Raw genomic sequence first — 13,799 nt, forward strand, 5'->3', positions numbered from 1 at the left:
CCTACTAACAAATCAAATTTGAAGACATTTGGTTGCACCATTGCCGAGATATAGCAATTTCAAGTTAGCAATTTCAAAAAACGGGTGCCACGATATCTCAACACTGTCTTGACCAAATTGGCTAAAAATTTTGGTGAAGACTCGTTAAACCGATTCCGTGTGCATGACGAAGCTCGATTTTCAAAAAGGTTATTTTAAAAAAAGATTAAAATATTTTTGTGTTTTTCATGTAAAAAATCAAAAGTTTTTGATTTTTATATTTTTCTAAAAGCAAATTTTAAAAATTGGGCTTCGTCATGCACACATGATACATCTTGAGAGTCTTCACCTCAAATTTCAGCCAATTTGGTCCTTCCCATCTCGAGATATTGTGGCAACCGTAAATCAACTCGGGGTTTAGAGAAAAACGTCAACAAAGTTTGACAGCCCGCTTTGCGCATGGCAAAATTTTTAGATTAAATCGTCTCTTACTCAGTTTAATCATGAAATATCTTCATGAAACTTTTAGGAGTGATTAATAATCATCCTTTGAGTGGATTTAACAAATATTCTGTAATTTAAAATTTTGAGATTTTCTACATGTAGGGTAGGGTAGTTATCAATGAGACACTTTTGGTTTTCAACTTTCAAAGATTTTTCTATTTTTTCCATCAGCATGTTTTAATGAGCTTTTTGTGGCATTTTCTTTCTTTTAATGTGTTCTAACATTGACCAAAATATGAGATCGATCCGACATCTACAGCCAGAGTTATTCAACTGTCTCATTGTAGACGCACTTGGCAGGAACAATGAGACAGCTGGGGAACAATGAGACACACTACGAAAATCAAGATTTTTCTAGTAAAACATCATGTTTTTGTATTGTTCCATTGCAGGTAACTTGCCTTGAACATTTTAGAGCAATTTTGCCAACATGAAACTTTAATTAACAAAAGTTATACTAAAAAGTATTTAAATTTTGTAAAATCCGTAAATTTATACCAAATAACTTTGTATTTTTGGTTAAATGAAGTTAAAACTCAATAAATATGCCAAAAATCACTTTTAATTCATGTTTTGAAAGATTTCCATAGATTTTGAACAATTTAATGAAGAAAAATCAAAGTGTCTCATTGTTACCCATGAGCTGAAATGAGTGGGGAACAATGAGACAGTCCTGGATACTGGGTATATTCTGAATTTTGGCCAAACCTAATGAAAGGACATTGTAGCCCAACTCAATCCCTATGGAACGTCGAAAGAAATTTGAAGAAATATTAGTTTTGGTGTTAATGGCAGCCTACGAGCGAAAAAGTAATTTTTGTCCATTATTTACTTTTACACCCCAGAATCAAACATTTATGAATAACTTTTCAAGGGAGCGTCCATTACCAAAGCCACTATAATGGCAGACGTGTATCCAGTAGACACACCTTTCCCCCAAATATGAGCCTGATTGGTTGAAACTACGACTTGTGAGAGCCATTTTATCATTGTTCCCCGTGTCTCATTGATGACTACTCTACCCTATGTGACCCCTTAAGTGCAATCAGCTGAAATCCATTTCAAATGCATTCCCCTGCGTTTAGAATCATTTTGGGCACACTTGGGTTGATGTATATCAACCTTTAGAAATTTTGAAAATGTTCGATGTTTAGTTATCACTAATGATTGTAAAAGGGTAATTCTCCACCAAACCCACACAGCAGTGTCCCCGACCCCTCTTCGATTTGCGTGAAACTTTGTCCTATGGGGTAACTTTTGTCCCTGATCATGAATCCGAGGTCCGTTTTTTGATATCTCGTGACGGAGGGGCGGTACGACCCCTTCCATTTTTGAACATGCGAAAAAAAGGGGTTTTTCAATAATTTGCAGCCTGAAACGGTGATGAGATAGAAATTTGGTGTCAAAGGGACTTTTATGTAAAATTAGACGCCCGACAGGGTTGCGAATGAGCGAGCGCTCACGAAAAGCTTGCTCGCTCCAGCTGGAGCGTGAGTTTTTATCAGGTAGCTCGTGCTCGCTCACGCTCACCAGAGCGTCTTGCGCTCACGTGAGCAGGTGAGCCAAAGTAGGTAGTTGTTTTTTCCTGTTGAAGCATCTGCATGTTTGAAACAAAGTTTCTAGAACTATCTCAGCACAGGCAGCAAAAACAAACAAGAAAGTGGTCGAACAAACAAAAGTAGGCAATGAAACGGATTTGATCAGTGAACCGAAATTTACTTTCTATTTAAAATCTAGACATTTTTCGAACAAGGAACAAAAAACTAAATTCATAATTAAAACATTCATTTACGTGAAGAGATGCACTGTTTGTTCACAAATCAAATCCATATTGGACCATATTGTATTGTTGTTATGTACAAAAATATTGTCAATTTATGTATATTTTATTAATTTTTAAATAATCTTAAAAACAGTTACAATCATCCATGTTCAAAAAATCATATATAACTTGTAATTGAATATTTTCAGAGGTTTGGTTGCGAAAGTGTTGAATAAAATCCACTTGTTGGAAGAAGAGCCAACCTTTTCGTGGTGAAAAATATTGACAATTTATTTGATTTGAGTCAAAAGGGTTATTTTAACCTTTAGGAATTTTGAGGCATATATTTAAAAATAGAACTGTTCCAAAAATGTTACCCTTTTTTCTTAAATGTTTGCCAAATAAAGACTAACCTTATAGAAATGATTAGCCGTTTCTAATCACTGAATCACTGAAAGATTTAATAAACGGAATAACTTTTTTTCAATGCTAGCTCATTCTGACCCGCAATCTGGAAATGTAGTCAAAACACTGATTAAGTACATAAAACAGTTTAATGTTATATTTTAATCAACCAAGCATTTAACCTTGAATCGAACTTACCAAAGCATAAATCCTCTTGAATCCATTCATTGTTTTGTAAGTTTTTCTAAGGTTTAAAAAAAATCAAATTATTCGCTCTACAGCATTGCCTTGGCGTTCTCGATAACGAGATTCCTACTCCTACTATAAGGTTAACAGGCCCTTTTATTTAGGCGTCTTTACCCCTCCACCCCTCTCTGCTACAATAAAACCTTTAAATTCTAAAATATTTATACATTCGACTGTATGTCTAAAAAAATATTTGACCCTTGCGAATCCAACCTTTTATTTAAAAACATGATTGATGAAAATAAGCTATTCCAATTCATATATCATAAAATTTGTTCACAAAGTCATATTTCCACAGCCCTACTGCACCTTACGCAAAAAATCCATCTAGAATTTAAAAAAAAAACTTTCTCAAAAACGTTAAATGATTAGCGACACGTCCAAAATGAGCGCTCCGTGAGCGAAATATGAGCGCGAGCGCGAGCGTGGAGCAAACGCGAGCTAAAAAAATCGGAGCAAACGTGAGCTAGCTCGCGCAGCGCTCCTCCTCACGAATGAGCGAAAAGTGAGCGCTCATGAGCGCGTGAGCGCGTGAGGAACGCAACACTGACGCCCGATTTGATGGCGTACTCAGAATTCCGAAAAAACGTATTTTTCATCGAAAAAAACACTAAAAAAGTTTTAAAAATTCTCCCATTTTCCGTTACTTGACTGTACAAAATTTTGGAACATGTTATTTTATGGGAAATTTAATGTACTTTTCGAATCTACATTGACCCAGAAGGGTCATTTTTTCATTTAGAACAAAATTTTTCATTTTAAAATTTCGTGTTTTTTCTAACTTTGCAGGGTTATTTTTTAGAGTGTAACAATGTTCTACAAAGTTGTAGAGCAGACAATTAAAAAAAATTTGATTTATAGACATAAGGGGTTTGCTTATAAACATCACGAGTTATCGCGATTTTACGAAAAAAAGTTTTGAAAAAGTTGGTCGTCATCGATCATGGCCGTTCATGGTCACCCGCGACAGACACGGACGACGAAACGAAGAAAAACGCAAAAAGTAACTTTTTCAAAACTTTTTTTCGTAAAATCGCGATAACTCGTGATGTTTATAAGCAAACCCCTTATGTCTATATATCAAAATTTGTGTAATTGTCTGCTCTACAACTTTGTAGAACATTGTTACACTCTAAATAAAAACCCTACAAAGTTAGAAAAAACACGAAATTTTAAAATGAAAAATTTTGTTCTAAATAAAAAAATGACCCTTCTGGGTCAATGTAGATTCGAAAAGTACATTAAATTTCCCATAAAATGACATGTTCCAAAATTTTTTACAGTCGAGTAACGGAAAATGGGAGAATTTTTAAAACTTTTTTAGTGTTTTTTTCGATGAAAAATACGTTTTTTCGGAATTCTGAGTACGCCATCAAATCGGGCGTCTAATTTTACATAAAAGTCCCTTTGACACCAAATTTCTATCTCATCACCGTTTCAGGCTGCAAATTATTGAAAAACACCTCTTTTTTCGCATGTTCAAAAATGGAAGGGGTCGTACCGCCCCTCCGTCACGAGATATCAAAAAACGGACCTCGGATTCGTGATCAGGGACAAAAGTTACCCCTAGGGACAAAGTTTCACGCAAATCGAAGAGGGGTCGGGGCAACTTTTCCCGATTTCGTGTGAGTTGGTAGAGAATTACCTTAAACATTTGAACTAGTGTCAAATTAATTTTAAAACACGTTTTTCATTTAAATTTTGAAACTATGGCTTGTTATTTCAATTTTTGCATTTTTTTTTAATTTTTACCCTCTTCGAACCCGGCCTCATTCTCATGGGTTGCCCAACCCCTCTTCGATTTCTGCTTAACTTTGCTCCGAGAGACAACTCAAAATGTCGTGCCTATACGTGTTAAAGATAAAGGAACCATCAATGTGGTTAACCCAAGGACAAACGCACAAAAAAACGAATTCGTCCAGCTAAAATAATGTGTCTTCTGGACGTAAGTAAGAAAAGATCGCTGTTACTTTTGTCATAACATGTAAATTAGAATCAGCGATTCTACCATATTTTCAAATCCGATTTTGTTTTTCCTAGCTTTTATCAAATCTTTTCAGTTCTGAATATTTTAATTAATGCCAAGCTTTCAGTACTCTCACAAACTTTAACTTCACGTATTTCCCATCAATTTTTACCTCACGAAAACTTATCGGCCTTCCGGTCTGTAAAACAAAGCTTCTTTGCTGTAAACAATCCTTCCGGGGAGCACCCCACACCACCGGAATCCCATTTTCTTATCTCTGTTTTAGCGACCTTCCAAGAATGACGAAGGTGCGGCTAAATTATGCATCTACGTCTATCCCACGGGAATTATCTCAAATCACTGGAACTGACTGGTTTGAGTTGCGATAGCAAATAAAAAACCTGCTCTAAAGAGGATTTCTTAAATCCGTTTTGAAGGGTTGATGGCTGATTTTTTGCATTTATTTCTGCGTTATCAGTGTTGATTGGGAATTTTCTAAAAATAAATTCATTTAAATATTGTCTCACCCAAACAATCGTACAACTTTTACCAATTAAGCATCGTTTGATCGAATCCCAGCGTCAGTCTTAATCAACTATCTTTATCATTGGTGGTCTGCTATGCTCTCAGATGATAAGATAATAAACTCATTTATTGTTTAGTGGGAAATGTCACACATAAAAAAACAAATGAATAAAATCCAAAGCAATTTTGTGTTTTGTTAAAAAAAAATCCATTTATATTTAATTTATCTCCATCCCCATCTAAGCATTAAATTTCGTACAAAGCCCACAATTGTTGACTCAGGATTCCGTGGATCCCGGCTGGCAGTTACGGATGTATTTACAGAGCAAATACCGGCTGTTCGCAATTATCGCTGACTCCCACGCGTAACCGGTTTGATAGCAAATATATACAATTAAAGAAACATTATTACGGAAAAGGTAGAAATACAACCCCAAATCTTTGGGAGAGTTTTTTTTCCAGACGACTGTCGTATCATGTTATGTCTGCCGGAGAGGAAGGAGACAAAGGTGTCTCTAATGAGGGAGGAAAATGTCTCCTTTTTCCCTCACGAGACCCTTTTACGTGAAGAAAGTCATTGATTTTTAGTGAGTTTTTTTTCGACAAAATGCTCCGTTGTCTGTTGTTATTAATCTTTTTTATATAAAAAACTAACTTAATCCACCTATGTGGTTGATGCCTTCCTCACTTTATACCAACAATGTGTAATATTGGTTTGGACACATATTTCAGCTATTTTTTTTAGGTCCAGAAAAATAAGTACACAGATACAATTTAAGTTGTCATAACTCGAGACAGGGTTGCCAGATTTTCAATTATGTGGACTCCTTGGAAAGGTCTCTCGATTACCTAACCAATGATGGGTCGGATGATGGATCCGGACATCTTTTACATGCATTTAAGTAAGATCCGGCTTCAAAAAAGTACATAAATATCACTTAAGTGGTCATAACTCGAGACAGGGTTGCCAGATCTTCAATGTTGTCGACTCGTTGGAAAGGTATCTTGGTTACCTAACCAACGATGGGTCGGATGATGGTTCCGGACATCGTTTGCATACATTAAAGTGAGATCCGGCTTCAAAAAAGTACATAAATATCACTTAAGTGGTCATAACTCGAGACAGGGTTGCCAGATCTTCAATGTTGTCGACTCGTTGGAAAGGTCTCTTGATAACCTAACCAATGATGGGTCGGATGATGGATCCGAACATCGTTTACATGAATTTAAGTGAGATACGGCTTCAAAAAAGTACATAAATATCACTTAAGTGGTCATAACTCGAGACAGGGTTGCCAGATTTTCAAAGTTGTGGACTCGTTGGAAAGGTCTCTTGATTACCTAACCAACGATGGGTCGGATGATGGATCCGGACATCGTTTACATGCATTTAAGTGAGATCCGGCTTCAAAAAAGTACATAAATATCGCTTAAGTGATCATAACTCGAGACAGAGTTGCCAGATCTTCGATATTGTGGACTCCTTAGAAAGGTATCTTGATTATCTAACCAACGATGGGTCGGATGATGGATCCGGACATCGTTTGCATGCATTTAAGTGAGATCCGGCTTCAAAAAAGTACATAAATATCACTTAAGTGATCATAACTCGAGACAGGGTTGCCAGATCTTCAATGTTGTAGACTCTTTGGAAAGGTCTCTTGATAACCTAACCAACGATGGGTCGGAGGATGGTTCCGGACATCGTTTACATACATTTAAGTGAGATCCGGCTTCAAAAAAGTACATAAATATCACTTAAGTGGTCATAACTCGAGACAGGGTTGCCAGATCTTCGATGTTGTGGACTCGTTGGAAAGGTCTCTTGATAACCTAATCAACGATGGGTCGGATGATGGATCCGGACATCGTTTACATGCATTTAAGTGAGATCCGGCTTCAAAAAAGTACATAAATATCACTTAAGTGGTCATAACTCGAGACAGGGTTGCCAGATCTTCAATGTTGTGGACTCATTGGAAAGGTCTCTTGATTACCTAAATAACGATGGGTCGGAGGATGGTTCCGGACATCGTTTACATACATTTAAGTGAGATTCGGCTTCAAAAAAGTACATAAATATCACTTAAGTGGTCATAACTCGAGACAGGGTTGCCAGATCTTCAATGTTGTGGATTTGTTGGAAAGGTCTCTTGATTACCTAACCAACGATGGGTTGGATGATGGATCCGGACATCGTTTACATGCATATAATTGAGATCCGGATATATGTGAAAACACATTTTTATACATAACTTTTGAACTACTTATCGAAAATTCAAACAATTCAATAGCGATGTATGGGACCCTAAACAAAGTCGAATGCAACTAGTTCGATCAAAATCGGTTCAGCCAGTGCTGAGAAAACTTGGCAAGATTTTTGAACACATACATACATACACACACACACACATACACATACACACACACACACACACACACACACACACACACACACACACACACACACACACACACACACACACACACATACACACACACACAGACATTTGTTCAGTTTTCGATTCTGAGTCGATATGTATATATGAAGGTGGGTATTCGAGCTTTTTATAAAAAGTTCATTTTTAGAGCAGGATTATAGCCTTACCTCAGTGAGGAAGGCAAAAAACTCACAGATAATAGGGTGCGGTATCCATTAGTGGACCCCTTTCCTATAGTGGACCCTCTGAAGGGTTTTTGAGGAAAAAATCGATAAAATCCCAATTTCAAGCATGTTTTTGCCTGCAAATCTTTTAATGGGCATGTTCAGCATCATTTAAAACAATGTTGACTGACATTGAATTGTCCTTTTTGCCAAAATAAGTGTTTTGAGTTCGACATCTGAAATCAGCCATGGCCACTAGCATTTTCACAACAAAACAGCATTTCTATTTTATGATTGAATGAACTATCCAATCATTTTTTGACTGGTTATTTAGCTTCAGTAAGTCGAAATAATGTAAGTTTTATTAACTATACTAAAATAAAGCGAAGAACTGCTCATTTTCAAACAAAAATTAAGGGGGTCCAATATAGGACAACGAAAATCCAAACTTTTCCAAAAGTGAGCCCCTGTTAATTAAACCTTCAAAAATTAAGAAAACTGTGTATTTAAGCAAAAGTTTCTCTTAAACATACAATAAATGCTTGTTGTTATCAACCTAAACGCATATTTTTTTCAATTATGAGTATAAATATAGCTGTTTCATGTTAAAAGTACCAAAAATGCTGAAGCCGTAAAAAATATTATTAATGAAAGCTATATTTTTTTAAATGTTATGTGAAATTTTTCGAGGAATCCGATAAAAATATGTTCAGACAAAGGCTCTTTGGTCGAATTTTGGAAATGTTTGGTTGGTTTTTTTCGGATCTCGAAATATTTTCCTTAAAGGCAAACTAATCACCTTTTGTTTGCGTCCAAGACTGCTAAAATCGGTTGAAAAGGCACGGAGTTATGATTTTTTAAAAAAAGTGGTTTTTGCAAAAAATTACGAAAATGCCCGTTTTTGAGACCACGGTGTTAGGTCACCCTTGCGGCCAAACAAAAAAAAAAATACGAATCTAGTTTCGACTAAGGGACTCCCAGATAATTTCCTGTTTAGGCTATGTTTCAAATAGAATTCTGTATAAATATCGAGGAATTGAAAAAGTCTCTCGATTTAATAAGATTAAAAGACAACAGTTTGGTTCATAAACTTTTATCATCTTAATTCATAAACTTTTATTAAATGAATTTATAATTCCACTTTCTTCACCAAGTTTTTTGCAAATTAATTGCTTAATGCAGTTATTTTTTCAGCATAAATACTGAAAAATCCACAAACAACATTTTGAAGCGCCATTGTTGTTGTTTTTTTTTTTTTTTTTTATAATAATAATAATAATGTTTATTAAATTCATTCAAGTTAACAGTAATGTCTGACTTCCCTAATGAATATAATTCTTTTAAAGGGATGTAAAGACGTATAAAAGAATTATATTCATTAGGGAAGTCAGACATTACTGTTAACTTGAATGAATTTAATAAACATTATTATTATTATTATAAAAAAACATTATGCTAAATTTTCATTCATTTTCAACCATATAATGCAAATTTTATCATGGAGAACATCGGAGTTTTGTAAAAGTTCTAGTTTTCTATTTAAAAATAAAAATATCTTCAAAATCCAGTACCCTGCATAATTTTCTTTAACAAGTATTTATATCACACATTTGGTAAAATACGTATTTTGTGATATTATTTAAAAATTTCTTTTAAAATTAAGTTTAAGCTTACGAATGTTCAGTATATTTTTACGATCCGCAGAGATAACCATTTTCACGTGAATGAGATTGCGAAGAGGGTTCAGCATTTTTTTCTTATAAATTAGTTTAGTTTAACAAAAAAAAAGTATTTTTAGTGCCATTAAATAAAAGAGATCGATGACGATGGCGATAATTTTATCGTAACGCCAGTCTAACTTTGTAATAATCGTTCAAAAATAAAGAAAAGGTGTGTAAAATACTCAATGATACAAACAGTATCCAGTTTATTGTGCTTGTTTCGTTAAAGAAAAATAATCGATTTCTTTGCAACATGTTTTTCGTATGTTCCTAGTACTTGGTACAACATGCCTTCAAATCATTTGTAAGAATTTTGCGTATTTTCGTGCCATTAGTCTCAAAACATGCCCCGCGATTCCATCTCTTTGAAACATATATATATAAATCTGGAATCGACAAATGAGAAGTCAGCTGTGAGACACAATTTCCATCCGCCACGAGAGATCACAATTGGCTTGTCTGTCCGCTTCAGGCACTCTCCCACAAATCACGTGGACAATTTGTGACGGAAAATGACTCCCTCCTTGCAGCGCAACAGGTGGGTCTTGCGTAGGCCAAATCCGACTTACCGACTTTGTTAGAGGGAAATACTGTTGTTTTTTGTCGTGGAAACGCGCCAAACTTTGTTAGTATTTACCGAGTTCGAAAAAATTTTAAAGCTGAGATTCAAGCGAAAAATATGCTAAATTCTTTCACGATAAGTTTTTTGCTATTTAACTCAATTTATGACGCCCGAAAGAAATTGAAAAAGTTTAAGATTTCATCATGTTGTCACAAACAGTGAAAGGAGAACGTCCAATGCCAAACATTCCGGAGGCGTTGATTTTGGTAGGAGTAATAAAATCAACCTGTGAAACATGAACTTTTCAGAACCCTCAAAACTCGAGGGATGATTGAACCCTCGCCCCCAGCACAGGGATTCAATGTCAGAATGTTATAAAATGTGAGCAATCCGACGTGCCTTTGAATACCATCGAGCTGAGCGCCCACGATGTGAGTTTCACCGATATGACGCTCAACTGAACTGTAAGGAACGACGCAGTGAAATATCATGTTGAATGCTTCAAAATCATGTATTCCGCATTTGTTATAATAAACGTGGTGTACTGAAATAAACAACACATCTTTCTCGTTTACTTTGTGAGCATGTTTTAAATTGTTTTATGAAAATAAATCCGTTCAATTGAAAAATAGTTGTTTCTTTGTTTTTTTTTTTTTTCTCATAAAATTATTTTTATTAGGTCCTTTTCGGTACTGGGACCTGGTTAGGACCGAGTCGGCTTTTGTAATTACATTTGACTTAATAATTACAGAGGATCTTGTGTGTAAATGTTAGTGGGAGGGGAGCCGATTACCCGCGGCCTACTCGGGGTTAGTAGGGAAGGGATTGATGTTAAAGACAAGGCGTGGGAAGGGAAGGGGGATTGTGTAGGGGTCTTGGTTGGCTCTGCTGGCCTTTGCGTTTTGTCCTCAGCCGCAACTCGGTGTCCAGCTGCTGGGGCGTTCTTGCTTTGCTTCCGGTGCAACCAGAAACGACGGCTTTGTGTGAAGGCGAGTTATACTAACTGAAGGAAAACTAACTGAAGGAAAACTAACTGAAAGAAAAACTAAATAGATATATTGGAATCTAAGAGGAACTGATAGATCGGATAGAGAACATCAAGGTCTAGTTGAGATAACGCGTCTCGCATCGGAATTTCTGGTGGTCTTCCTCGGGCCCTGAGGGTAACTTTCAACTTAATTCTGTGAGCCTGGTGATCTGGACACGCCCATACGAGATGGTCGATGTCCTGATAACCCTGCCCACAGTCGCATAAGTTCGTATCACTCATGTTGATACGGTACAGATGAGCCTTGGACGAGTAATGGTTCGACATAAGGCGGGACATCGTTCTGATGAATCCACGCGTCAAGTCCATTCCCTTGAACCAGGCTTTTCTTTGCACCTTAGGTCGTATGGAATACATCCAACGTCCCTTGGTGTCTCCGTCCCATTGTGTTTGCCAATCCAGAAGCGCACGCTGCCTCGGAAAACCGTAGCATTCTTGTAGGCTAATTGGCCTTTCAAAAATGTCTCCACTCTCAGCACCCTTCTTGGCGAGCAAGTCCGCTTTCTCATTACCCGGAATCGAGCAATGAGCGCGGACCCATACCACCGTGATGCTGAAGGACTGAGCCGCCAGGTTGTTTAAAGTCTTGCGTATTTCCGTGAGGAAAAACGCAGACTCCCTGGTCGGCTTCAGAGACCGGATAGCCTCAACAGAGCTAAAGCTATCGGTGAAGATGAAGTAGTGGTCAGGTGGCATGGTCTCGATGATTCGCAGTGCGCAGTAAACCGCGGCTAACTCTGCGACGTAAACCGAACTCGGGTCCTTCAGCTTAAAGAACAGCTGATAAGATTCATGATGAACACCGAAGCCCGTACAGCCGTCGAGCTTGGAGCCATCGGTGAAGAATCTGTTGTTTGGAGGAACATGGCTGTACTTTGATGCGAAGATCGACGGTACAACTCCCCGCAGAAGATGGTTTGGGATACCGCGAGTATCGGCTTTCATGGACGTGTCGAAGCCAATCCGGGTGCTGCTGGTTAACGGAGGCGTGCGCTGTACCGTTGTGCTCGGGCTCCACTCCCACGATGACATAAAGTCATAATATAGAAGCATGCGCCGAGACTCAACGTGAAGGTTCAGCAACGTTTCAAAATTGTCAATTACCAGTTTATTCCTGTAATCACACCGGATCAGGAACCGGTAAGACAGTTCGTAGTAACGAGTTCGCAGAGGCAACACTCCCGCCAAGACCTCGAGGGTCATGTTGTGAGTTGAGTGCATGCATCCCAAGACAATGCGAAGACTTCGGTACTGTATCCGCTGGAGAACCAACAAGCGTGATTTTGCAGCTGTTTGGAAGCAGAAACTGCCATATTCCAGCACCGAGAGTATCGTTGTCTTGTACAGTCGAAGCATGTCAGAAGGATGAGCACCCCACCGGTTGCCAGAGACACTGCGCAGAAAATTAGTTCTTTGCAGGCACTTTTGTTTCAGGTAGTTAATGTGCTTCCCCCATGTTCCCTTCTGATCAAAGATGGTACCCATGTACATGAAGTGGTCCGACTGCTCGATAGTCTTTCCCGAGAGAGAAAGATTGAGCTGCGGCGGTTCATGCTTCCCCGTAAAAACGACCAGTTCCGTCTTCTCCGGAGAGAATTCAATACCCTTTCCAACTGCCCAATGGGCCAAGTTGTTCAGAGTATCTTGCAAGGGTTCTAGCAGATCGACTTCTTTCTTGGCAGCGATTGAAACCACTGCGTCATCTGCGTACTGTATAAGGGTGCAGTCTCCGGTCAAGCAATCATCGATGTCGCTGACGTAGAAGTTATACATGGATGGACTAAGGCGTGAGCCTTGTGCCAAACCCATGTAACTTATCCGGGTGATTGCCAGATCACCTTGCACAAAGTGCATGTGTTTTTCTGACAACAGGTTGATGAGGAAGTTGCACATCGTCGGATTGAGACCGCTCCGCCGCAGCTTTACTCCCAACACATCGATGGAGACTGAATCGAATGCACCCTTGATGTCTAGGAAGACAGAAGCCATTTGCTGTTTTTTACCACGGGCTATGTCGATTCCTGTGGCCAGCAAGGCTAGACAGTCGCTTGTTCCCTTGCCTCTCCGGAAGCCATACTGCGTGTCTGACAGCAAGTGCTCTCGTTCCATCCATGGTTCGAGGCGGTCGAGGATCATCTTCTCCAGCAACTTGCGTAGACACGACAGCAAGCTGATTGGACGATACGAGTTGTGGTCGGACGCCGGCTTACCGGGCTTTTGAATGGCAACCACCCGGACCTGTCGCCATTCGTGTGGAATTACGTTCTGCTCCACCAACGTGTTGAACAGATTCAACAGACGCTGCTTGGCGACGTCCGGAAGATTCTTCAGCAAGCTGAACTTGATCTTGTCCGGACCAGGAGCAGTGTTGTTGCCCGTCAATAGTGCTATGGAGAGCTCTACCATCGAGAAGGGGGGATTAGAATCGCTCCCATCAACAACGTCGAATGATGGTTGTGTCGGCACCGAGTCCGGG

At 38.4% G+C, this 13,799-nt stretch overlaps 1 protein-coding gene across 1 annotated transcript in view; it reads left to right on the forward strand.

Annotated features, from left to right (window-relative positions):
- The window catches only part of LOC120416955 (neuropeptide SIFamide receptor-like), a 46,630-nt gene that overhangs the window by 1,606 nt on the left and 31,225 nt on the right, over positions 1–13,799 (forward strand). The window lies entirely within an intron of this gene.

This window comes from Culex pipiens, chromosome 3 (assembly GCF_016801865.2).
Source record: "Culex pipiens pallens isolate TS chromosome 3, TS_CPP_V2, whole genome shotgun sequence".
NCBI classification, from domain to species: Eukaryota; Metazoa; Arthropoda; class Insecta; order Diptera; family Culicidae; genus Culex; species Culex pipiens.